Raw genomic sequence first — 25,785 nt, 5'->3', positions numbered from 1 at the left:
GGCTGGGCTGGGCTGGGGCAGGCAGGCCTGGGAAGATGCACCGTGCTCAGCTCACCAGGACTGCACCCAGACTGGTGCCTCCTAGCTTCATGCTGCCCTCAGCCTTGCTCTGCCCACAGATGAACCGCATACCAGGGGACATGGAAGCACTGACACTGTGACTTCTCTGCTGGGTATGCCAATGCATGTCGGTGTAGGCCTGACTCCAACATCCACATCGGTAGGTGCAGTGGGCTGCGGGACCGAGGCTGAGCAGGGGGACCCCAGCCATGCAGTGTCCAGACTTGGCTGTTCCCTGAGCTGAGTGGCTTGGTGGGTGCTGCTACCAAGAAATGCCAGGCTGTGCCACCCCATGGGGAGATGTGCATGGGCAGCCCCTTGCTCCCGAGGGCTCCCGCTGCTTCCTGAGTTTCCAGTACCCCTGTGGGGCCTTGTGGCCTCTGTGGACACTTAGGGACTTGGCTTTGGGGAACCCTGGGCTAGAGGACACATCTAGACCCTGGCTGGGCCTCAGGTGGGGTAGCACTAGCCTTTATTCTCATCTCAGAGCAGTGGGAGTTGGGTCAGACAGGGCCCTGGTCTCACCAAGTTGGCAGGGCAGGATCAAAGAGGCCCAACCTGAACTGTGGGTGGGTGGGTGTTGTCAGCATGTGTGGCTGTGTATGGGCCTGGCACCACGTTGATGTCACTGTAAGAGAGCATTGGGGTGTGTGGGGCCATTGTAGCTTGTGTTGGTGTGTACATGATTGTCTCTCAGCTAGTTAGAGTAGACACAGTGTTTGCCTGTTTCCCTGGTGTGTGTCTGTATCTCCCAGTGTGGATGTGGGTGTGAGTGTGTATCTGATTGTGGCGATGGAAACCCAATCCTGGACAGCCCCAGAAGTTTCTCAAGGCCCAAGTTTGGGTGCTGGCAGATGGTCTGGGGGGAGAGAGCCAGGGGAGAAGCCTGGGCAGTAGTGTATTGGGGGAGTGTGTGTGTGCAAGATGAGCAGGATGCGACCAATGGAGGGAAAACCAGGAGAGAAAAGATGAGACAGAGGAGAGGAGGAGGGGGCCTGTGGATGGGGAGTGTGTAGGAGTTGATAGCAGCATGGGGAAATCCCAGAAAGTTGGGCAGGTTTGGGGGACTGACAGGGGTTGCTTTTTGGGAGTTGGGAAAGACCAGGGAGCTGAGAGAAACTGGGAGTTGGGAGGGGTGAGAACTGAGGAATGATGGGCCAGGCCAGGCAGGGGTGTGAGGGTTGGTGAGGGACTAGGCCTGGGCTTGGTGCGCTGCAATCCCCAGGCAGAGACCCGGGCCAAGCCTGCTTCCCAGTGGTGGGTGGTGGTGTCCGTGGGGCTTGGGTCTTGAGGTCAGCGTTGCAGCTCTGGGTATAGCATGGAAGGGGACCTCCATCCTCCTGCCCAGCCCCCAGCTCGGGGGGAATCATTGGGGCCAACCCTGGGACTGTGATGACCCCCAGATCCTGGAGAGGAGGGAGGACTCCAGAGCTGTCCAGGCTACAGAGCCCGGCTCTGGCGAGTCTGACTGATCTCAGGTGTAAGTGCACAGAGTTGGGCAAGGCAAGGATGCAAAGGTCCAGCTGGAGGCCACCCTGGAGGAGCTGTTCATGGTTTAAGAATGGCCCCTTCTGGGCTCAGCCTTCCTGTGTCAGGAGGCAAGGAGTCTAGGAACTTTCTCCAATACCCTCTTCCAGAGACCCCCAGTGTAATCGGAAGAAGAAAAAGTGGGGAAGGATGGAGAACAGGAGGCAGAGCCCAGGCAGCCAGACTGGCACTGAGCTGCCTGTCATCAGTCACCAAAAGCCCCTGCATAACAAAGCCCCCTGGCACAGGAAAGCCACCGCGGACCTGCTTGCTCTGCTCTAGGCCAGCAGGGCAGAAGGAAGTCATCGATCCATTTTTGGGATTGGGGCCGGGGCCATTGGTGTGGGGAAATTTTCTGGCTTCTGGGATGACACTCCTGTGACCATGTCAGGGCCTTTATGTGCTGCCTGAGGTCATGCCAGCTTGGCTCAGTCCATTATGTGGGTCATGGCTCATAATTGAAGTAGCTTGGTTGTGAGAGACTTGTGTGACCTGGTGGCAGCATGTGCCATGTGCATGTGTAACTCATGTCAAGTGTGTTGGCCTATGGGGGCTGGTGTATTTCTGTGCTGGTGGACCAAGGAGAGCCTTAAACTCTCCTATCCAGCTGAAACTCCAGCCCAGAACTCCCACCACCTGGCAACCTGCAGTCCTGCCAGCACCATTACCTGAGGGCCAAGGGAGGGGGTGGGGTGGGGAAGGAGACCCCCTCTCTAGGCCTGGTCATGACCTCTCCTCTCCTCCAGGTGCCATCTTCCAGGAGAATGTGGCCAAGGACGACAGGGCATTTCTAGCTGGCCGCACCAGACCTGAGCCTCAGCGATGATATCTGGCAGAGCTAGAAGATAACCTGCTCCTTCAGGGTCATCAAGGTCAACAACCCTTTTCAGGCCCTGCAGGAAGGTGAGTGTCTGGCCCCTGTGCACAGCACTGGAGACCAGCGGGGTTGTTACCAGCTGGGCTGCGCAGGGCCCCCTGTGTGCCTGGGCAGTCACCATGCTACGCAAGGTGCAGGCTTTCCCTGGCCCACCAAAGCCACGGCACAGGTTGTGCTCTGCCCTGCAGGGCAAGAGTGGAGAGCTTGTGAGCAGGTGGGCTGGGCTCCTTGTGGGCCATGTCACAGGCGTGTGAGGCTCATTTCCATCTCCATGGGCCAGTGTGTGCACCCAGTCCTGGTGGCACAGGTGTTTGTGGCTCAGGTCCCTCATTGTTGTGAGTGTTTGTGGGTGGGTGTGTCTGTGAGGCATGTGTCTGGGGTGGTGCCCCTCCCCTGACCTGGGTGGGCTGGTGTCCTCTTCACTGCCTACAGAGGAGCCTCTGGCACCCAAGCCCGTGGTCTCCCCTCTCAGGAGCACAAGCCTGGAGGCACAGGATTTCATGGCCCCTCTGTGCCCTGGCCTGCTTTTCTTGGCTGCCCTTCTCTGGTTTTGGAGAAGCCAAGCTCTCTTGCCTTCCCTGCCTGGGCCGGAGGTGGGCGCTGTTGGACCACGGAAGGAATGGAGTTGGGCCAGGCCAGGCCACAGGGAAGCAGGTTGATATTGATGACCTGACTCACAGAGAGGCTGCCTGCAGCCACCGGTGTGGGCCAGGCTCTGTGAACCCGTGGCTGCCACTGCACGGAACCACAGTCTTACTGCAGCCTTACTGTTCTGAGTGCGCATCAGGGCCAGAACCCAGCCAACCTGGCCAGCCCCTGAGCAGCTGGCTGTAGAGCCCATAACTTGCTCTATTTGGTGGGAAGGGGTCAGGCAGAGCCAGTTTCAAATCCCAGCTGTGACTGATCTGCTGTGTGATCTTAAAAGGCCACTCGCCCTGTCCAAGCCTCAGTTTCAGTGTCTGTGATGTGGGGTTACCTCAGCGTTGTGGTGGTGGATCTAGACAGGTGATGTGTGTATAGCAGGAAGAAGGCTGTTGGCAAGCAGCCATCCTTGGGGAGCCCAGCAGAGGCATACTGAGCCCCGTGCTGTAGTTAAGGGATTTGGGCGGTGGCACATTGTACCCTTAGCCTTGGTTCTCTCTGTGTCCTGGCTACCGTTCGCTCTGTTCTCCTGTTCCCTGGACAAGAGTACATGACACCCCTTGGTCTCTGGGCCCTGCCTAGGTCTACCAACCCCCAGTTCAGGGCAGAGACATGGACCCCACTGGCTAGACACCATCCTCCTTGGGCCCTTGGCTAGAGCTCTTGGCTCAGTCTGTCCCTGTGCCGGCCCTGACGTGGCCTGAGCCCCTGCAGGCTCAGCCTGGGCCTGGCCTGGGAGGCGGTCTCGGTGCTCTCTCCTCCCCATGCAGACCTCCTGCTTGGTGCAAAGGCAGAGGCATTAGCTCTTGCCTTAGCTCTGCTCCTGGACTGGGGCCTAAAGCTCTGAGACCTGAACTCGGCACTGGGCTGGGCTCCTGGAGCTTGTCACAGTGGTGCCCAACTTGGGAGGCCAGTGCCAGGTGCTGAGGGGCCCTGACCTGGCTTGGCCCCAGGGTCCTTGCTGCCTTCCCTGTCATGGCTGCAGACATCAGTTGCTGCTCCTCCTCAGTCCTCGGTGGTCCCAGGGCCCCTGCCGGCACTCACCTCTCCCTCCCTCCCAGGCTTTTACTGGAGTTGGCCCCCAGGGCCTCAGGGCCCATATGTGTGGGATGAGATCCCTGCAGCTCCGAGGGCCCTTACGCTGGGATACACTAACCTGAGGCTCTTTCCACCCCACAGCCCTTTAAATGTTTAAAGACAGCCACTGTGCCCTCAGACTTTTTCAGGCTTCACATCCTGCAGCCTGAATATTTCTCACTTGGTTCTTTTGGATTTGTTCATTTTATCCTTGCCCCTCTTAACACACAGCATCCCTAATGTCTCTTGATAGGGGACTTAATTTGCTGACCTCAGCTTTCCTGCCTATAAGATGGGGACAGTGGTCCCTCCCTTAACAGGTTGTCTCCAGAGCCAAATGAGGTAATGACAGTGGAGAACTAAGCTGGTGCCTGGCACTAAAGAGGTGCTCAGGAAACAGGAGCCACAGTCACTGTCCTCATGATGTCTGACTGGTGCAGGGGGAGAAGCATGGTCACTGCTGGTTCTGGATGCTCTGCTGATATTAATGAAACCTTGGTGATTGTTGACCCTCAGCCTCTCCTCCCGCTATGGCTCTGGTTGAGTCTCTGGTCCTCAAGTGCAGGGCTTTTGCCCAAGAAAGGGTGATGTGTCACAGAACCCCTCCTGGAGCCTGTGCAGGTGACTGACTCTAGTGTGTGACTTTACAACTGCTCCTTTAAAGTCCAGCCTGCTCAGAGCTTGTCAGACTCACTCATGCCTTCCAGAGGGTTTCCTCTCCTACCCAGCCCTGAGCCATCCCACAGGGTGTCTGTGTCACTCTTACCCACCTCCAAAATGCTCAGTAGGCCGGACCTGGCCCAATCCTGCTGCTCGAGCTCCCTAGCTTACTCCGTGGCTCCACATGGGGTCACTGGCCAGTGTGCATGGGACACGGGATCTTATCTGGTGGGAATCACTGATGTACCACTAATGGCTGCATTTCTGCCCCAGACTCCATCTTGTATTCTGTTTCTGTACACTCTTTATATATGGACTTTACAGAGTCACAGCACATGGGGTCTTCTAGGGCCTGGACCCCAGACTTTCCGTTCCTCCTTCCTTCAGTGTAGAAGTCTGTGGGGAGTCATCTGAATGGCCCTGGGAGCCAGCCCAGGAACCTCACCAAGGGGAGGAATGTGGTGTGCTTGGCAGCTGTGGTCTAGTACAGGCTCCTGGTGATGGCCTGTTAAAAAGCAGAGGCATCTCTCAATACCCAGTGTCTATGGACCCCTGTGCCCAGGGCTGTGTGAGCATCATCTCAGATAGCCCTGGGGAGCATGGGGGATTATACAGAGAGCAGAGTGAAGCAGGGATTGCTTCAGAAATGTGAAGGCACCTTGGAAGCTAAGCAGGGTCGGGCCTGGTTAGGGTCAGTAATTGGATGTGGGAAACGTGAAGGATTGATAGCAAACCAGCATTCTCCTTGTTCCTTGCCTGCCTTCCCACTATGCACGTGACCCTCACCCTATCTCAGGCCTTTGTCCAGTTCTCACCACCTCCACCGCCATGTCCCCAGCCTCAGCCTGGATCCTTGTGTTCACTTAATGTTCCCTGCCTCTGCTCTCCCTTCCAGGACTCTGTCCATGCAGCAGCCAGAATTACCTGAAAAATCAGTCCAATCACCTCCCTCTCCTGTTGAAACCCTTCAATGGTTTTTTTCAGTACTGAGAATAAAATCTAGACCCCCTTATCATGGCCTGAAAGCCCCCAAGTACCCCCACAAGGGCTGAGCTCCCCTGTTTCACTGCCGCCACTCCTCTTGACATCTCAGCTTCAGCAATCTTGACTTTATTCCTGTTTCTCCAATAGGTGAAGCAGGCTCCCACCGCGGCGCCTTAGCGCATGCTATCCACACCTATCTGGAAGGCTCTTCACATGACAGGCTCCTCCTCAGGCTCAGCTCTTCCTCAGATCTCACCTCCTCAGAGAGGCTCCTCTTGGCTCCAAGAAGGGCCCCTCTCATTCCCTGACAAAGCCTTCTTTTCCTTTGCTAGCTTCCCCACCTGCAATTATGTTATTAGTTTATTTGTGAGGAGCATCAGGTCTGTGAGGGTGGGGACTAGTCTGTCTCATTCACTGCTCAGTTCCTAGAGCGGAGCCTGGTGCATCGGTCATGGGTGCTCAGTAAAAGCCCCTGGATGGATAACAGGGCAGATGGACACATGGGACCTCTGTTCTCTAAGACCCCCTCAAGCTCGGGGTCATGCTCAGAACCACTCAGGGTCCCACGGCATGTGGGGCTTGTTGCATTTATAGCTGCCGTGTCCTGCCACCTCTTGCTGGCCTTTCCCTCCTGGTCAGCTTCTGGATTTGAAGGCCTCTCCTGGCAAGAAATGATAGGAGTTGATGGCACAGCCTCTCCCGGGCAGGGGCCACTTCCACGGGGGATGCTGAGGTCCAGCACAAAGGCTACAGTCACACTGAGGGGTTTTGCCATGCTCACTGTCTGGAGCAGGGAATAGTTTTGGGGGACTCATTTCTGGAAGGTGTTTCCCCTCCTAAGCTGTTCTATCAGGGGCTCAGGGCCACTGGTCTGTCCATCCCCTCTGAGCTGTGCCTGTGGGGCTGGGAGTAGGTGATGAAGGAAGGGAGGTTACCCAGGGGAAGTAGAATCTCACACTGGGCTCCAGGTACTGGCCTTGGGGTCTGTGTGGCCTGATAGCTGTCTGGGTATTGGGTATAAGCCAGGATCTGGGTTCTTTCAGATCTGTTTTTTTTTTTTTAATTAAACTATAGTTGATTTACAATGTTGCATTGGTTTATTTTTTGCAGCATTGTGATTCAGTTATGCACATAGATATTCTTTTTCATCATAGGTTACTACAAGTTAGTGAGTACAGCTCCCTGTGCTCTGCAGCAGGACCTTGTTTATCTGTTCTGTATGTAGTAGTTTGTATCTGTTCATCCCACACCCAATTTATCACTTCCCTCTGCTTTCCCCCGGTAATCATAAGTTTGTTTTCTGTGTTTGTGAGTCTCTTTCTGTTTTGTAAAGATGTTCATTTGCATCTGGGTTTCCATTCTTATCTTCCACCTGGGAATGCTCTGGTGGGCTCAGGAGCCCGCCGATTCTGGCCTCAGTCTCCACATGTGTGAAATGGGGATGATGACTTAGGAAGGGGAAGGGGGAGGGAGAGAGAGGAGCAACTGGAGGTGCTCAAGCTGCAGACCCACTTACCCCTGTACCCCTGCAGCAGGTGGTGAGTGGTGCCTATTTACAAGGATGTAGCCGCCAACTGTGTCACGTTGGCCTCTGAGGAAGCAGGAATTAGAACCCTCCTGGTGAGCCAGGGCTGAAGGGGCTTTGAAGTTCTGTGTTGTTGATGATGGAGTCCTCATCAGGAGCATCCTGGGGACCACAGCTTGGGACTCCAGCTGTGTCAGGCTGCTTAGCTCTTGGAACTTGGTTAAGAGGAGGACAGAATGGGTCTCTGATGAGTATCAGCACCCACTGAGCAGTGCTGGTGAGTGCTCCAGGGGAGCTTCTAGATGGCGGGGTGTAGCCGGACAGGGACTGTGTGCCAGCTCTGCTCCAGCCTTGCCTCTGGGGCATTCTTTAGGAAGCCCTCCCTGGCTGCTCTGTTCCCTGAGGGGGCTCGGACTTTCTCTTTGCGACCATGCCATCCTGCCCATCTCCCCACATGTCTTAGGGATCACCTGTGGGGTCTGGGAGCACAGGTACCATTTTTTATGCATCTCAGGACTCCCAGCAATGCAGGGCCAGAGCAAGTGTTTGAGTGGCTGTGTGACTGTACCTGTGGCATGTACACGTGTGGGCCTGCAAACACACAGGAGTGTTGCCTGTGTGCCCTAGTGAGCTCCCAGGCATAACACCTGCAGATGGGCTGAGACCCTGGTGGTGGGAGGGTCCAAGGATCATCTGCTTAAGAGAGCCCCTTCCTGTCAGGACCCCACTTCTGTGACAAGGAGGCAGAGCTATGGTGCCCTGAGTGATGTGGAGAGTTTCTGCCTCACATGTCTGAGAGGAAGCTGTTGTCCCCATGTGTGCTTGTGGGACTGCTAAGTTGGACCACCTGAGAATACCACCCCCCAGCCTCACATCAGGGAATCCTGCCGAGGGCCTGAAGTCACTCTCCATGTTAGTTATGTTAGTCATGTGGGTGTCAGGAACACCTGTACCGGCCTAAGCAAATAGGGATATTTATCAGGCCATATAATGGAAAAGGCCTCAGGCTGTGTAACTTCAGGCGTGGCTGGATCCAGGGGCCCAAATGGTATCCTTGGGACATTGCCTCCTTTTCCTCACCCTGTCCCTGCCTACCTGGGGGTGGGCCTCCCTCCCAGCCAGCCTTACCCATTCAGAGCCCCCAGGCTGTTGCAGGCTCATGTCTAATCAGCCCAGCCCCCTGGGCCTGCCCCACGGGAAGAGGGAGACTGTTTAACAAGAGCCTCCCAAGTGTCCCAGGATTGCTGCTCATGGGCCCGGCATGGAGACAGTCTACTCCCAGACCAGTCCTGGTGCCAGGGGAGTGGGATGCCAGTCCCTGAGCTGAGAGTGCAAGGGGCAGAATGGATGTGGGCGGTGTCATCTGAAGAAGAGAAAGGAGGCTGGGTCCACCCAACATGAGCTTGCCCTCCGCCTCCTCTTTGCTGCCCCCTGGAGGTGAGAGCAGCCGCGCTGCATGGGGCTTCTCTGCCCACCGGGTGCTCTGGGGGTCGGGATTGGACTGGAGGCTGTGCGGCCACACTGGTGATGAAACCTTTCTGCACAGTGGATTCCAGACCTCAGACTTCGAGGACTTGAAAGCTCTCTGGGGGCAGGCAGCATTAGGAGGGAAAGAGGCAGGCTTTGAGCTCTGTTCTGTGCTCATGGGGGCAGGTAGGAGACCAGATGGGGGCTGGGCAGTGCGGGAAGGCTTTTGGGGGGAGAGACACTTGCACTGGCCCAAAGGTCATGAGGCTTTGAGTATAAGATATGAGTGTTTCAGGCTCATAGGAAAGATTGAGCTGAGCTGGGCAGTGAGGGAAGGGTGGGGACCAGCCTGGTGGGGCAGGGGCTGGGAGGGGTAAAGAAGGGAGAGGATGCTGGGTCTGAGCCCCTCCCCCCAGGTGTCCTGAGGGTCCCTGTGGATGTGATGTGACCGGGACCTCTCTTCACACCCTTAAGTCCTGAAGGGAGGACGACCTGATGGCCAGGAGGTGGAGCACACTGCTCTGTGGCCTCCTCCAGGTCCTGGGGTGTCTGTGTCCTTCCCCTCAATGTGTGTGATGTCACCATCTTATTCCCAGGAGGGGGGTGGGTGGTGGGTCTTGGCCTTACACACCGTGCCCCCACTTTTTATGTAGCCACAACCCATAACCTTGGCCCCAGACTCAGTGTTTTCCACTTGGGAAAGTCTTTCCTATCACCACACCCTGTTGTGGGCAGGGCTGTCTGCTTCCTTATGGGATGGCTCATTTGTGGTCACCCCTGAGAGCTCACCTAGGTTCCAAAGGAGGGTGAGAAATCCCAGGTTGGCAGCAAGAGACCTGGCTTTGCCCCATACCCCAGGCCAGCTCTGATCATCCTTCTGTCTGGTGGGGACTCTGCCCCAGGCTACCATGGACCCTGGGGGGCTGGACTGACCATGGCAGAATTAGGGCAGGAGTGAGCTGCCTTATTGACAAGGGGTCCCACATCCTCCTGGGCAGGTTCTGTCCTGCTCTGAATAATTGAATAGAAATCCTCCACACATGAGACAGAGCTCTCTCAGGCTCTGCCTAATCTCATTAAGAAGTCTCCTGACAGTCTCAGTAGGTGGCTGGATGCTCAGAGAGGTTTATCTCTGCCACAGGGTGGTTAGGCCCCAAGAGTGTGGACCTGGGATCAGGCCCCTACCCCACTGCCCTCCAAACACAGGCTTAGGCAGAAGTGGTGCTTCACAGCTCTGCCAGGCACCAACAGTTCTTACTCAGTCAGTTATGTTTTGCTGGGCTTAATTACTTTAAAGTTAATTTTATCTGGAGAAAGCAGGCAGTGGAGGAGAAAGAAATGGGACCCTCCTTAGGGCCATGAGGCTGGGCAGGGCTGATGAGATAGGTTTCCAGCTGGGCCAAGGCCACTCTTGGGGAGAGCTCTGGGAGGCTGCCCATCCTTCCTGCTGGGTGTGGCAGGGACAGACAAGTGGGCTAAGAGTATGAGCTGTGCTACAGGAGAGCGTAGCCAGCCCAGGGGCCCTGGGCGCACAGATGGGGTGCCTAATCTAGTTTGGGAGCAACCATGGGAGGCATTCTGGAAGAAGTGACTCCTGAGCTGGGTCTTTAGGTGGGTATTCAGAGGCTTGATCAGACTAACGTTCAAGATGTTTGATGAGACCCTAGGTATTGATGTGCTGTTGCATCAAATGACAAAATGTCAAGTTGTCTGTCTATTTTGAGGTGTTAGCAGCAATGACGTTCAATGCTTAGATTGGTTAATCCATTTGGGGGTGAAGAAGGATGATATTTTAATTACATCATTTCTTCTTCACTTATCAGCTGGTTTAATTTTGTAAAGAGACACTTCCCTTCATCTACTGTTGGGTCACCCATTGAACCAGTTCATAGAGGAAAGGCAGGTTAGATGCTTCTTTGTTTTCATTCACTTATCCATTATCAAAACAATGAATTGCTACCCTGTCATCTTGCAAAGATGATGTATTTTAAAAACCAAAGTGAAGTCAAGGATTAAAACCTATTTGACAGATTACAATGCACTGCAGTTATTGTATTTGCTGCTGTTCAACCTGTCTGATCTTGTCACCAGTTAGAACCCCTTCAGGTTAGATCTTAAGTCCTTTTGATGTGATCCTTGTAGTCTGAAAGCTTCCTTGACATCTGGTTTGGCAAAATGTTTCAAGCTTATCTTGTATGCTTCCTGCCCAGGACTAGAATCAGTAATTTCTCCAAGAAACCTTAGTTTCTTTTAGTGGGAAATAATATTGAATACTAAATATTTGACACTGGTATCCCCCCTGCTTCTGGCTTGATCATTGTTTCTAGGTCTTTTCCCTAGGAAGTGCTAGATATTACATATTTGAGAAAATTCTCTGTTGTTTATACAGATGCATCCGATTCAAATTGAGAACTGTGAGATTTTTACTTAACCTCTTCTGGGACATCTGTTTCTCCTTTCTTCCTCACTGGCAAATGTGATTCTCAAAGGCACAGGGAATAATTGAATTAGAATATCCAACTAGTCATTTGTTTCACCTCAATTGATGCACACTCAAGTTCAGATGAATAATATCCATAATACCGTGTAAGACTTCAATGAGAGAAATTGAAGACAACAGGAATAAATGAAAAGATATTCCATCCACATGGATTGAAAAAGTTAATATTGTTAAAATGTCCATATACCCAAAGTCTCCAGATGTACTGCAATCTTTAATATAATCCAATGGCATTCTTCACAGAAATAGGACAATCCTAAAAATTGTATGGAAACACAAGAGACACCCAATAGCAAAAGCAACCTTGAGAAGGAAGAACAAAGCTGGAGGCATCACATTCCCTCATGTCAAACTATTATTAAAAAGCTATAGTGATCAAAACAGGATGGCATTGGCATAGACAAAAACCCACAAGTGAATGGAACCAAATACAGAGCTCAGGAATAAACCTATGCATGTATCATCAGTTACTTCAGTCAATTTACAACAAATGGCTAAGAATATACAATGGGGAAAGGATAATCTCTTCAGTAAATGCTGATGGGAATGCTGGACAGCCAGAAGCAAAAGAAGGAAACTGAGTCACCATCTCACACCATCCACAAAAATTAACTTAAAATGGATTAAAGCCTTAAATGTAAGATCTGAAAATATAAAACTTCTAGAAATAAAAAAGGCAGTCAGCTTCTTCATGTCAGCTTTGGTGATTTTTTTTTTTTTTGATCTGCCTCCAGAGCAAAGGAAACAAAAGCAAAAATAAACAAGTCAGATCACATGAACCTCAAAAGCTGCACAACAAAGGAAACCATCAATAAATAAAAAAGTTCCCTCTGAATGGGAGAAAGTATTTGAAAATCATAACTGACATGTGGATAATATCCAAAACATGTGAGAAATCATATAAATCAATAGGAAACAAAAAATAAACAAGTTCTATGATTATAAAATGCATAGAAGATCTAAATAAATAATTTTTAAGAAAGATATACAGGTGGCCAATAGGTACAAGAACAGAAGCTCAGTGTCACTAATCATCAAGGAGGTGCTAATGAAAACCACAATGAGATATCACCTCACACTGAATACAATGGCTATTATCAAGGGAAAAAAAAGCCTAAGACATTACAAATATTGGAGAGAATATTGAGAGTAGGGAACCCTTGTGCATTATTGTTGGGAATGTAAATGGGTGCAGTCACTATGGATACAGAATGGAGTTTTCTCAACAAATTCAAAACAGTACTACCATACAACACTGCTACCCACTTCTGGTATGTATCCAAAGAAAAGGAAAACACTTAACTTTTTTTAAAAAATTGAAGTACAGTCAGTTAACGTTGGGTCAATTGCTGGTGTACTGCTCAATGTCATGGTCATGCATATAAGGAAAATACTTGAAAAGATATATGCACCCATATGCTCACTGCAGCATTATTTACAACACCTAAGATGTCAAAACTACCCGTGTTCAATGACAGATGAGTGGATAAAGAAATGGTGATACAGGTGTACAACTGGATTATTCAGCCAAATAAAAGAATGAAATCTTGCCATGTGACAATATGGAAGGACCTCAAGAGCATTATGCTCAATGAAATAACTCAGAGAAAGGCAAATACTGGAGGATTTCACTTATATGTGGAATTAAGAAAGAGATCCAAGCTCATAGATATAGAGAACAGATTGGTTGTTCCAGAGGCAGGAGGTGAGTGCAGAGAAATGGGTGAAGGTGAAGAGAAACTTAACTTCAGTTTTAATACAAATGAGGCATGGAAATGTAAGAAGCAGCATGGTGGCCATACTTAATAATATTATATTGCATATTTGAAACTTGCTAAGAGAGTTGACCTTCAAAATTCTCACCAGAAAAAAAAATTATTTATGTGTCTATGGTGATGGAAGTTCATCTAGACTTCAAATAGGGAAGAACAAACCTGACTCCATGTTGATCTGTTTCTTGTATTTTAAGCTTTGTATTCTATTGGTTTTGCTACAAAGTAATCACTAAAAGAATGTTGTCTCTAGCCTGAAATGTACAGGAGAGCCTATTCTCGAGGCTCTTATCCCTTAAAGAAGAACACCTTTCCATTCATATAGAAATAAAAAGTTGCAAAACACAGAAGAACATTGGTCTTGTGGAGATTTATAGGAACACTGTGACCAGATCAACAGCAGCAAAGAAAGGATTCAGGTTCCAGGAGGTTTGCACCAACCAACCACAACCACTCCCCTTTTAGTATAAAGAAACCTGAATTTGAACTCGGGTAAGGTTTTTGGGGACACCAGTCAGCTATTATCTCCATCTGCTGGCTTTCTGAATAAAGTCACTATTCCTTGTCCCAGCAACTCCTCTCTTGGTTTATTGGCCTGTTAAGTGGCAAACAGTAACAGCTTGGACTCATCAACTGACTTGGGGTGACTATTTCACAATATGTACAAGTATGGAATGATTATGTTACTCATTTGAAACTGACCTAATGTGTGCCAATCATACCTCAAAAAGAAAAAGAAAAGCTACAGTATCCAAAGATAAATATAATATAGAACCAGCTGTGACTTCTGAAAAGTTAAAACTTTAGTTGCATCTGTCAGTTCTCTCCTCCCCCTTCCCTCTCTTTTGATTGTACCATTTCTACATTCTCAGAACATAAAGCCATTAGGAGACAGGCTGGGACCTGGGACCCTTTACCTGAGTGCACATGTTGATTTTGTGGCAGAAAAGCCCAGTGACACCATGTCTGCTATGGGGCCAGGTACTGTCTGTCCTCTGTCTAGGATGTGTATTTCTGTATTTCAATTATTCTGTATGATTTTTTTTAAAATGAGGTAATTTTATAAGGCACCACTCTAGGGTGGAAACAGTTGACCTTTTTTCTTTTTTCTCTAGTTTCCTACAAAAGCTCTATATAATGCCAGATTTTGGAACCATCCAGACTCAGAAATACTACCTGGGCCACTGGTAGTAAACCTCAGAGTGTCACAGTAAATGAAATATACTTTACAGTTTCATGTTTGTGTAACGAATTATAAATTAATCATGTTGTTATCTTCATTCATAATTTGAAAGTTTCTGGCTTTTCTAATAGTTTATTTGTGAATTCCTCACTGAAATTTAGTGGCTTAATTTTATTTATTGGAAAAGTAGAGATTGTGGACAGAATAACAGAAATCCTGCTATTACTAGGTTATAAATGAAAGCCTCAAAAAATATTAGACTACTTTACTCCTGACCCACACTTTGTGGAAATGCAGTATTATGTATTTCATGTTTGTATTAAGAGCTATATTATAAATTACATTAATCTTAAAGTTGCTTTGTGTGATTAGATCTCTTCTAAATCAAATAATACTAAGATTTTTGTTGACTAGATCTGTTTTTTACATTTCTAAATATATAATTTATATTCAGTTTTAGATAGGTCAGGAAGACTTAATGTAAAGTTTCTTTCAAAGGAAAGACACATTGGGAAGAAAGCCAGGTCTTTTCAGCTTTGCTTAATTAAAGCGTTTCTTTTGTTAGACTAAAGCTTCTTTATGCAGCAGGAACCAGGTTGCCCTTTATTGGGAGTGTGGCTACATGTTTTTCTGTTTTTTTTTGTTTTTTTTTTTTTAAGAAATACAATAAAAAGGAAAAATAAAAATTAAAGGAATATAAAGAAAAAGAAAAAGTAGATTGGTTTATAAATAAGGCTCTCAGTGCTCTGTGCTCCCTCTAGTTGTAGTCCTAAATAATTATTTGTGTATATATATACTGTCATGGTGGCCACATGACGGGTATCCAAGCTGCTAACGCTGCAGTGTAAAGTTTAAAACTGGTGAATCTGAAACCCTAAAAGTAACAAAGGATTTTTATTCAGAATAGATAAGAAAATATAGAGAACAATATGAACAAGATAAGAAACTTTGCTGGAAAATAAGGAAGGAATATTTGACAGGGGGGCTCACAGTAGAAGAAATACAGTTAACTGATAAATACATGAAAACAGGCTCATTTTCAAAACAGAAAAATACAAAGCATAGCAGTAAGATACCAATTTTTACCATCAGGCAAAAATTTAGACACACCCACACCCTCTTCATGCAATGGTGCTTGTTACAACTTTTGTGGTAAATTAATTCAATATATTGATCTATAGTTGAAATACATGTACACTTTGGTTTATCTGCCTCACCCTTGAGCCTCTATATGGTAGAAATAACAATACCAGTATGTATTTTATTGAACTAGCAAATGATCGACTCCTGGAAATAATGGATTTTCTCTGAAATAAGCCAGTGGTTAAAAAAAAAATTCTTCAGTTTAAGACTTTCCTGATACCAATTTAAATAAGTTTAGGTTAACAGAAAAAGACATTTAGTGTGTTATAAAAATACTGTGGGGTTTTAGCTTAGTGGTAGAGCACATGTTTAGCATGCATGAGGTCCTGGGTTCAATCCCCAGTGCCTCCATTGAAAAATAAATTAAAAGTAAATAAACAAACAAACCTAATTACACAACCCCCCAAAATACTATGGGCTGGTTGCATGCAGTATTTTTTTAATAAAATCTCTACAGTTGTTGCTTCAGAATTCTTGTTGTGCATCAATAAGCATTAATGGTGCTTCTGATTTTCAGACTGGACATTTAGCTATGGACACGTTACTGTCTCCTACTTCAAAATGAGCAGGAGACTTGTTAAAGAACTCTGGCTCTTGGGTGGTCTGAGTCATATTGTAAAGGTATGATATATATACATAAAACATTTTAATATATTATTTAAAGCCTGAAGAAAATTCACATACTTCAAAGAATAATTGCATCAGTTTGAAAAGATCTGTTCTTTTTAGTAGCATCTTGAAAATCTTTTAAAGATAAAGCCATTAACACTTTGATATGGGAAAGTTATGGAAATTAAAAAAAATAAATTACAATCTCATATTTTAACATCTCACAGAATAAAACTTAGAATAAATAGTATTCAGAGAAGTTCTAGCATATTCATAGCATGTGTACAGATGGCTTTTATATGTTAGTTAAGGGGATAAGTATTGAAGTGATGAGACATGCTAATGTATATTCATTTCTTTTCTCCTAGTGAAAGATGTGTGGATCATTTAAGTAGAGATGAAGATGAACAGAAACTAGTGGCCTCATTATGGGGAGCAGAGAGATGTTAATGAGTTTAAGAAAGTGTAATAATGGGGGAAATTATTTAATCTTAAATATGACTCTGTGTGTGAGACTGTCATAGTTTTATATTAAACATCCCTAGAGTTTTACGTTTACTAATCCAAGTTGAAATTGTAATGCATTCTTGAGCAACCAAAGTTAAAGAACATGTTAAATGAGCAGTGTAGTTTTTTTAAGTTTGTGGCACCATATGAAATCATGCGTGTCAGTTTGTTCATATTGCCAAACATTATAGTTCTTTCCTTAATGTGGAATCCTGCTTAAATACATTAACTTGTTTGTAGAAAATAATAGTTAAATTCAGTCCAGTTTTTGTTATATTTTTTAATTAATAAGAATTTTCTTGATGTAACTACTTAGTCACATTGTTGTAATCACAACTTATAATAATATCTGGCTTTGAAGAGTACTTCTGAACTGTATTCCATAAGTATATTTGTGGTTTTTTTGACTTTTCTGAATGACTTAACCAAGTTCACAGTAGACTAGAATTTATGCTGCCAGTGAATTTCAAGACACATAGACTGTGTGTTGGCCAGATTGGATTAGCAGGGAATTTTTTTGAAACACCTGTGGGAAAATGATCTATTATGAATGAAAAGTTTCTGGCATAGATGAAATGGAAATTATTTCTTGGTTCTTCTAGAGTGCTTCAAGTACAGTTGATAAACATATAATTTTTAAAAATTCTAGATGAATCTACTTCAAGAACTTTAAATATTAGTTTGTTTATTAAGTTAGTGATTGTTCTTTTCTGATCTTTAAAATGCTTGGTAATTCATTACTGGGAATGTATAGTACAGAATATATTAATTATGAACAAGCAATTATAACAGTGATGTTTTAATTTTGTAGTAAAGCAATAGCTCTATTATTTTCAATTTAGAACACAGGGGTTGCTATTCCCTTAGATGACAAAGGCTGACAATCCTTCTTCATCTTTATGTCTTTTAGAGCACTGCGTGTTGTGCATGAATTAATGAATGAATGTTATGGATTGCCATGAAATTTCAAAAAATTCCCTTTTAGGTAACAGTGCATAATCCAGAGAATCAAAGCTACTTGATAGCGTATAAAGATTCCCAACTCATTGTTTCATCAGCTGAGTAAGTTTTTCTGAAATGTCATGCTTTCTTTGTTTTTTCCTTTCAAACTGATATGCAGTGTTGTGTTTTTAGTGTACAGCATTGTGATTCAGTTATAGATAGATATCAATAGATAGACAGATTGTTTTTCATTATAGGTTATTACAAGCTAGTGAATGTAGTTCCCTGTGCTGTACAGTAGGACCTTGTTGTTTATTGATTTTGTTTATAGTAGTTTGTGTCTGCTAATCCCAAACTCCTAACCTATGACTCCCACTTCCCCTTCCCCTTCGGTAACTATATGTTACCAAAGATAAAAGGGTCTATGTCTGTTAGTTTCTGTGAGTAATTATTGTTTTGTAAATAGGCTCATGACATCTTTTTAGGTTCCCCTTATGAGTGGTATCATTGTATTTGTCTTTCTCCTTCTGGTTTACTTCCCTTAACATGATCATCTCTAGGTCCACCCATGTTGCTGCAGATAGCATTATTTCATCCTCCTCAGTGCATGTAAAGTTTCCAAGTCTGTCTCCAGCCCTGATTCTAGCTCATTATAGCAGCTTCTTCCTAATATCTCTACCCCAGTTCTTGATATCGCTGCCTTGGTTCTCTGGTCTCTAGCCTGTCCAGTACAACCCCAGTACCACAGGGGGTTAACCTTCCACAGATCTCTGCTTTGTAATAATCCAAACTCCAATTCTGTGTGATACCTTATTTCTTTGGATGTATATCCAACATCCTTAGTATAGTATCAAATACCCACTTCAGCCTGACACATTTGTCTGTTTTTTAACCTCTTATTTCAAAGAGTTTCAAACAGAGATAAAAGCAGACAGTAGCATCATAACCCCTGTTGTACACCTCATTCAGCTTGAATAACCAGCAGTCATGGCCAGTCCTGTTTCCATGTATAACCCTATCCATTCCCCCTTCTATATTATTTTGAAGCAAATTACAGATTTCAAAACATTTAATCCATAAATACTTGAGTATATAATCTTTAAAAGAGGACTCTTAAAAATATAACCACAATACCCTTCTCATACCTTATAAATTATTAATTGCTTAATATTATCATATATATAGTCATTATTCAAATTTCCAATAGTCTCAAATTTCTAGGAGTCTCTAGTTACTATTAGATTTGCTTTTAATTTGTAGGCTCCCTTGTCATCTCTTTTTGTCTTATATTTATAAATTATATCACGCTTAGTAGCCTTAAGGCATATTCTGGTTGTTCTGTAACCAAGTTTACCCTCCCTTACCAAAGTATATTCTTGCAAGTTAAAATCTGTTTCTTAGTTTGAAAATGTCTTTTGTGTACTTCATGACCCCTGACACGTGCCTTCTAAAAGGAGGCAGTTAGGAACCTTTGTGATTAGGACCTTTGTATCAGATGTCTTAAAAGAGGCAGTAGAGGTCAGAATTGGATGTTTGTGAAAGACCACTCATCTGGCTTTTCCAAATTTTCAGCAGAACCCTGATTAAAGCAGGGATAGCATATTGAACAATTAAATATTCTCCTGTTGTTCCCACCTCACCTCCCAGCAGATTTATTAGCTCAGTGCTCCTTAAAGCCTGTGAGTTAACAGTAATAGCATGGCAATTCTGGTGAACATCCCCAAACTTCTAAAGAACAAATTATTTCATGTCAGACACAAGGAACTGCTTCTTAACCAAAGAGTATGTTTTAAGGAGCAGGTGGAGAGCAATCAGACATAGTACAGGTTTCTTTAGGGGTTTTGTGTGGTTTATAATACATGAAGACTCAGCTGGCAGAGTCAGGTTACTTCATCTCTCATAGACTTTTTTTAAATCAATGGACTTAAACAGAGTTTTCAGAAATACTAGACCCACTTAAAGATTATATTTCTTTATTATTTTGGGTAGCATCTTGAGAATCCTTCGATATAGATGATACCCTTGTATGACTGCCAGGAGACATGTCAGTTAAATGACCTCATGTTAAACAATATGATGTGGGGGGTTGGGTATAGCTCAGTATAGACCACACACTTAGTGTGCACAAGGTCCTGGGTTCAATCCCCAGTACCTCCATAAAAAACTTGATTTGTTCTAATGTTTATGAAGTATTTAATAGTTATCTATACAGGGTTATTATGCAATATTAATATAAATAGTATTCTTTACCTAAGCTAAGAACTTACATTTGAAATGGAAAAAACATCTAAATGAAATTCAGAAGTGCCCAGTGTTAGCTTTTAAATATTTAACTTGTTTGGGGATGGGTTGTAGTAGGATGTTATGCTGGACGGTTTTGTAAAATGGGGGACAGCTGTGGGTAGTAAAGTGATAAACATCTGCATTGAATTTATAATTTTAAGTTTGCTTACAAAAAATTATAGTATCAAGTTTTCCCAAAATAAAGCAAAATTTTAGCACTTAGTTTGATTACCAGACACATTTGGTTCAGAATTGAATAGGTAATACATTATAAGTTCTTTAGTAGAAAAAATTAATTTGGCAGCATTTATGATAAATTTAAAACAGTAAGGTCCAAGTAGGTAGACATTCTTAATGTATGTGTGTTTAGCATAATAGTCTACATTTTGTTTTCTCTTAAGAGCATCACAACATTGTAAAGAATTAACTAAGCAGTATAACCATGCTGAGAACAGTATTTGCTTACCCAACAGTCAGCCTCTGCCTCACCAGAATATCACCAATCACGTGGGCAGAGCAGTAGAAGACGGCATGAGGGCCGTCCCTGGGGTGCTGCTCAGTTTAACTAATGATAATGGTAGGTCGTATTTTCTACATATATTCTCACTGAAAGATTGTATTACATGTAAAAATAAGTTACTCCTCTTGTTTCTTCTTTTCTTAATGTCATCATTTTAAAATTGCCATCATATAATTCACTTATTCATGTAAAGATTTAACTGCTTTTAGCAGTTGATATTTTAAAAACCAGCCTGGTATCTTGGCTCAGAAATATTATTGTCAACAGTGTATCTCAGTAAAGGAATAGCTATACCTTTTTAATTTTTAATATTTGTGTTGATGCATATTCGTTGTTAGTGTCATAACAATGGTGACAGCCTTTATCCTCTTCCCACTCCCTGTGTCAGAATGGGGCAGCAGCACAGCAGGAGGGCAGGGCGGTGTGACGGGCACAGCGGTGAGCTGTGTGCTTCAGGTGCCGCGGCACCTACCTCAGGGGCAGAGGTCTGGTATTCGAGGGCTGGTGGGTTCAGGTGACTGTTTCAGAAGTGAGTACTTGATCTGTTAAGATGACCAAGACTGCATCTTAGTTTTGGATTTAAGAATCAGTTGCTCAATATATTGTGAGTTTCAATCAATTCCTTATGAATAGAACCTCTTAGAGCGCACAAGAGAGCCATGAAGGGCCATGTGTGAAAATAAAGGGTATAAGAACTAAAAGTGGTGAAGTCATTCTTTGGGAAGACCATTATTTATAATTATAAGTTGGTTATTAACCATTCTGAAGATGATAGCACACTGATTAGTTTTCTAGCTGTCAATAAAAGTTGTATATTCACTTGTTTTAATTCTCACCTGTGGTAACAGGCATATTTTACCTTTTGTAGGGTTTAGGTCTACTGGTCAATCTAGTTGAGTATAATGCTTGGGATTGGCACTGTCTTGTCAACATAGAAACATCATGTCTTTTTGATTCTTCCTTCTGTAGGGGAGAGGGAGGTGGTAGTTTAAGGGTGGCTGGACAAGTCCCTGCAGTTCAGGCTTTAGTGCAGTAAGCAACAAATTAAAAACAAACTAACACCTTCAGTCTTTACATCTGTCCAGTTTCTTCATCTGTTGTTACCTTGTCTCGCTCCTACCTTCCCTCCCATCCTCTTCCTCTTCCTCTCTCACTGGGTCAGTGAGAGGCATACTCAGTTAGACTGTGTACCCTTACTTATCATTCACTTTGCTGACTGTTTTCAACTACTGTAATCACTCCTTAGGCATTGTTAGCAAAAAACAGAAACAAGGCCTCTTTGTTTATGAGTCAAATGTAGATTATTAACAACAAATTACAAATCAAGTTTTAGCTTTATCCCATCTGGTTCAAGTCCTCCAGCATCACTTACTGGTCTGATCTGTGCCCGGGATGTGTGTACCTAAATATTGGGGCATACCATTCAAAGTATGTATGTCTTTGGAGTAATTTCCTGGCTTAGGAATTGTGTCAGAGTATGTATATTTAAAATTGATGTCCCCAGCTTGCCCCCACCCCTGTCACATACTCCCTCATCAGCTGATTTATACTCCTCTGTAACACTGTATGTGGGTTTTTTGCTTCTTGACAGTGCAGGCTGTTACTGGTTTTCACTTTTGCCAGTATAATACTTTCTGCCAGTTCCTAGCTACCTTTGTCATTTCCTTAAGTGACAGTTTGCACATGTTGAGAAGTGATCATGAACCTTTTCTTTATTACTATTTTTTCCAAAGCCTTTGCTAACCCGTTAATCCTTTTGGCCTTTCTGAAACTAGAAATGCTTGATCTGTGTCTTTAGGTATTAACGTTCAACAACTTCTCATTTTCTTGAGTCAGAAATAGGAGCCTATCATTCCTTTTCAAACATTTGGATCTCAGGACTTATTTATTCTGTATACTTTTACGTGATATAAAGTATACATTATAATAATTATTGGGCATACCAAGTAACTTTTGTTTATGTGTGCTTTATCTATTGATAAATTAGAAGTCAAAACAAAAAAATGGTAAAATTCAGGAACTCAATCTATTAGCCATTGGTGTATAAACATAATCACATGGCATGTAGATTCTGGAAAACTCCCACCATTTAGTTGTGAGAGAATGAAAGGAGTCAGTTGACCTTTTAATATACTTATGAATGGTGTTTTGAGCTCACAGATTCCTGAAAGGATTTGGGGGACCCCTAGGGAACCTGGAACCAATTTTAAGAAATACTGCTTCATATAAAGCTGAAATTTTATTTTGTTGAGGATATTAAATTTTACATACCATGCTTGTATATATTTAGCAAAGTTTTGAGATCTCCTTGGCATGTGGTTTTCATGTAGCTGTCATTAGTAACTTTGGGTTTCCCCAGTCGTATCAGTGAGTATATGAAATGCTTTCTGTACATTCAGCACTGCAGCAGCAAGTGGAAATAAAGGGAGTGAAGGCAGGAGGTTTAGTGGTTCCCTTTTAGAGTTTTTGGTGTGTCCTTCCATTGACAATTGTACTTCCATTGTTAAGTATTCTAGTTGAGGTCCAGTTCTAGGTCTTTCTCTGAGAACTAGCTTTTTACTTTTACTAGTTCTTGTTTATCTCTTAATCCCTTTAAATTCATTTTAAAGAAGCCACATTACTTTCCCCCAATATTATGTTTTATTCAATGTTCTTTCTTCCTTCCAGTTAATTTATCCAGGCTGCTAGGATTTAAAAATTGTTTAATTCTTTTAACTTTTCATTTGTATTTTTTGCTTGAATTTCCTCTCAGTATAATCCAAATTAAGAAAAAATGTTGAGATTCTCATAAACAGAATTCCTGCATCATTAGTAGATGCACTTAATTTACTTGATTGAATTTCAACAGCATTTATACTTTTGTTTTGGCCTTCAGTTGGATGAGGAGCAAGGGCATTTATTGATATCTACACTTGTTTACCAGACAAATGCTTCTTAGGGTTGGTGATGTTTAAAAGCAAATTGAGCCTTAGCTTTGGATATATTCATGCTGGTTGGTGATCTCTATTAATGATCTTCAAAAATCATCTTTATCAGCTATTCCTTGAGTGAGAGAGAACAGCCCATTTGGCAGAAAATAAAACAGATGAGTTGATCAAAGATGCTCCCACCAGTCAACATGATAAGAGTGGAGAGGCAAGAAAGAAGTGGAGAAATACGGTGGGTGTCAAATGAGAAGATAGATGGTACAGAAGAGAAACAGGAGGAAAATGATGAAGAACTTGACCTCAATAAAGGTATGTTTATTTTGATGTATTCAAATTAAATGTGTTCTTTTTCCTCCAAAACATGTTTAACTCATACATTTTTATAAACTTGCTATTTGTATGGCCCCTCTAGTTCAGTGCAAATAAGCTTTGATATTTCAGTGCATGTAGGAGTTCTTCACAGTGAGGAAGAACTCACTAGGAAGTGAGGAAGGTATGTGTCCAATGCAGGCAAGGTCTGCTCTTCTTTCCTGCTTCTCTCTTTACTTATCTGTAAAGAGAAGCAGCTGAATAATAGGACCCCTAAAGGTTTTTATACTTCTGAAATTTGGGGGTTCTTTTATTAGCCTCACTTTGTTAAACTGAGAGGTATTGCCATAAATTACAATAATAGTTCTCAAAATCTTTTGCCCATATTTTTAATTGGGTTGTCTTTTTTTGGTTGAGTTATAAGAATTCTATATGTTCCACAGACTTGACTCTTACCGAGTACATGATTTGCAGATAAATTTTGTGAATTGTCTTCACTTTTTTTATGGTGTCTTTTGAAACACAAAAGCTTTAAGTTTGATGAAGTCCAACTTACCTACTTTTTATTTTGTCACTTGTGATTTTGTTGTTGTATCTAAGAAACTATTTTCTAACCCAAGGCCACTGAGATTTAGTCCTATGTTTTCATCTAAGGGTTTTATGACTCTTATGTTAAGGTCCCTCTTCCATCTGTGTTATTTTTTGTTGGCTTGTGTGGATATCCCATTTTCCTAGCACCATTTATTGATGTTTAGTGGTTTTGAAGGAAATGACTAACAGAGGTATTGATTTCTTGGATGCTTTTGTGTGTCTTTGTGTGCTTTTGTGTTTTAATGTACTGTTACAGTTTTTGGTTTAAATATTTTCAGCTCTTCAGCGTGCTGGCAAACACATGGAGGATTGCATCTTAGCCTCATACACAGCACTACTTCTTGAGTGTCTCTGCCAAGAGAGTCCAGTAAGTATGGACTTTATGTGTCTTAAAAAGATTTCGTTGTGACCGCTTCATATCAGTGCCTAATTAACTTATGACTTTTTCTTATCCCCTTATATTTGGTGAACTTTAGAAGGTACATTTCAAAGTAAGAATATGCTGAGTTTAATGAGAAAACTCCCAGGTTAATGGAGGAATGGATTCACTGTGCCTTTGGTTGAGGTCAAAGAGAGCATCTTCTAAAACCTGTGCCCAACTGGCTTGAGGTGGAAAAGTCCAGCCTTAGTGAGAGCATCAGACTCAGAATTTCTGTCTTTAAACTCTGCTGTACTCTACATGTCATCTTGTCTTTGCTAGCTGTCTTCATGGCCCCGTGCTGACTCTAGCTACGTGTCTTGTCTACTTAACTAATGTCCAGTGGAAGAAGGTGGCCTCTTCCCATATGTTTGTTTGTAAGAGCAATGGTTTCTTTTCCCTAGGACCCCTGCACACCCACTGCAAAAAGTAGCCTTCCCCTCACCTTAGCCAACATTGGCTCACTTGCTTTTGTTTGATCTACCCATTGGCCAGGAAAATGGAATTACTACATGAGATTTAGATCATCGTGATTTAACTATGAGAAGTATGTGAGTGTCTAGACATTCGGGCTGAATCAGCACAGAGGTGGACAGGTTCTGGCTATTGGGATGGTCTCCTTTAAAAAGGGGAACATATGGATATTTTTTAACAGAAAGACCCCATAGAAGAGCCAGGTTTTAAAATAAAAGGGAGGGTTTTTCCCCCTTAGGAGCCGGGGTCATTGAGGATGCAAGAAAGAGTGGAGAGAGGTCTTTTGTATAGTTGGACAGTTAATTTTTCTTTTCTGAGGCTGAAGGATTAGAAGTAAAGACCATGATCTGAAGGGCTTCTATCAACCCACTCACATTTCTTCATTTTTGCCATCGACATTTCTGCATTGTCTTGCTTTCTACTGTTTCCATTTGTCTTAAATCCTGTGTATTTTTCTGAATCCTTCTTGTCCATCTCTTCCATATTTACATTGCAGTCAAGCTCTGATCTAAGTGCACACTCGTCTACTTCTTTGTGGCCCTTGGTGGCACCACTGCTTTCAGGATCAAGACCAGAGTTCTTATCATAGGCCCTACAAGAGCTTTATTCCCCTTCCTGTATGTAATCTCTTCAGCTCAGGCCTTTCCCTTATTTCCTTAAAATCCAGAGATTTTAAGGGCAAATGAGAAGTATATGCCAAGAGAAGGGAAGGAGCAAGAGTCTCCTTCAATAGCCACCCCCCCAAAAAAATGATGGGCATGCTATTTAAACTTAAAGATTTTTCAGTA

General features: G+C 43.9%; 1 pseudogene; it reads left to right on the top strand.

The window, feature by feature from the left end:
- The window catches only part of LOC116667318, a 434,058-nt pseudogene that overhangs the window by 338,952 nt on the left and 69,321 nt on the right, over positions 1-25,785 (top strand).

The sequence above is a fragment of the Camelus ferus genome, chromosome 11 (assembly GCF_009834535.1).
Source record: "Camelus ferus isolate YT-003-E chromosome 11, BCGSAC_Cfer_1.0, whole genome shotgun sequence".
In the NCBI taxonomy this organism is placed as follows: domain Eukaryota; kingdom Metazoa; phylum Chordata; class Mammalia; order Artiodactyla; family Camelidae; genus Camelus; species Camelus ferus.
Note: the sequence above shows the minus strand (reverse complement) of the source record. Positions and strands in the feature narration are given on the sequence as shown.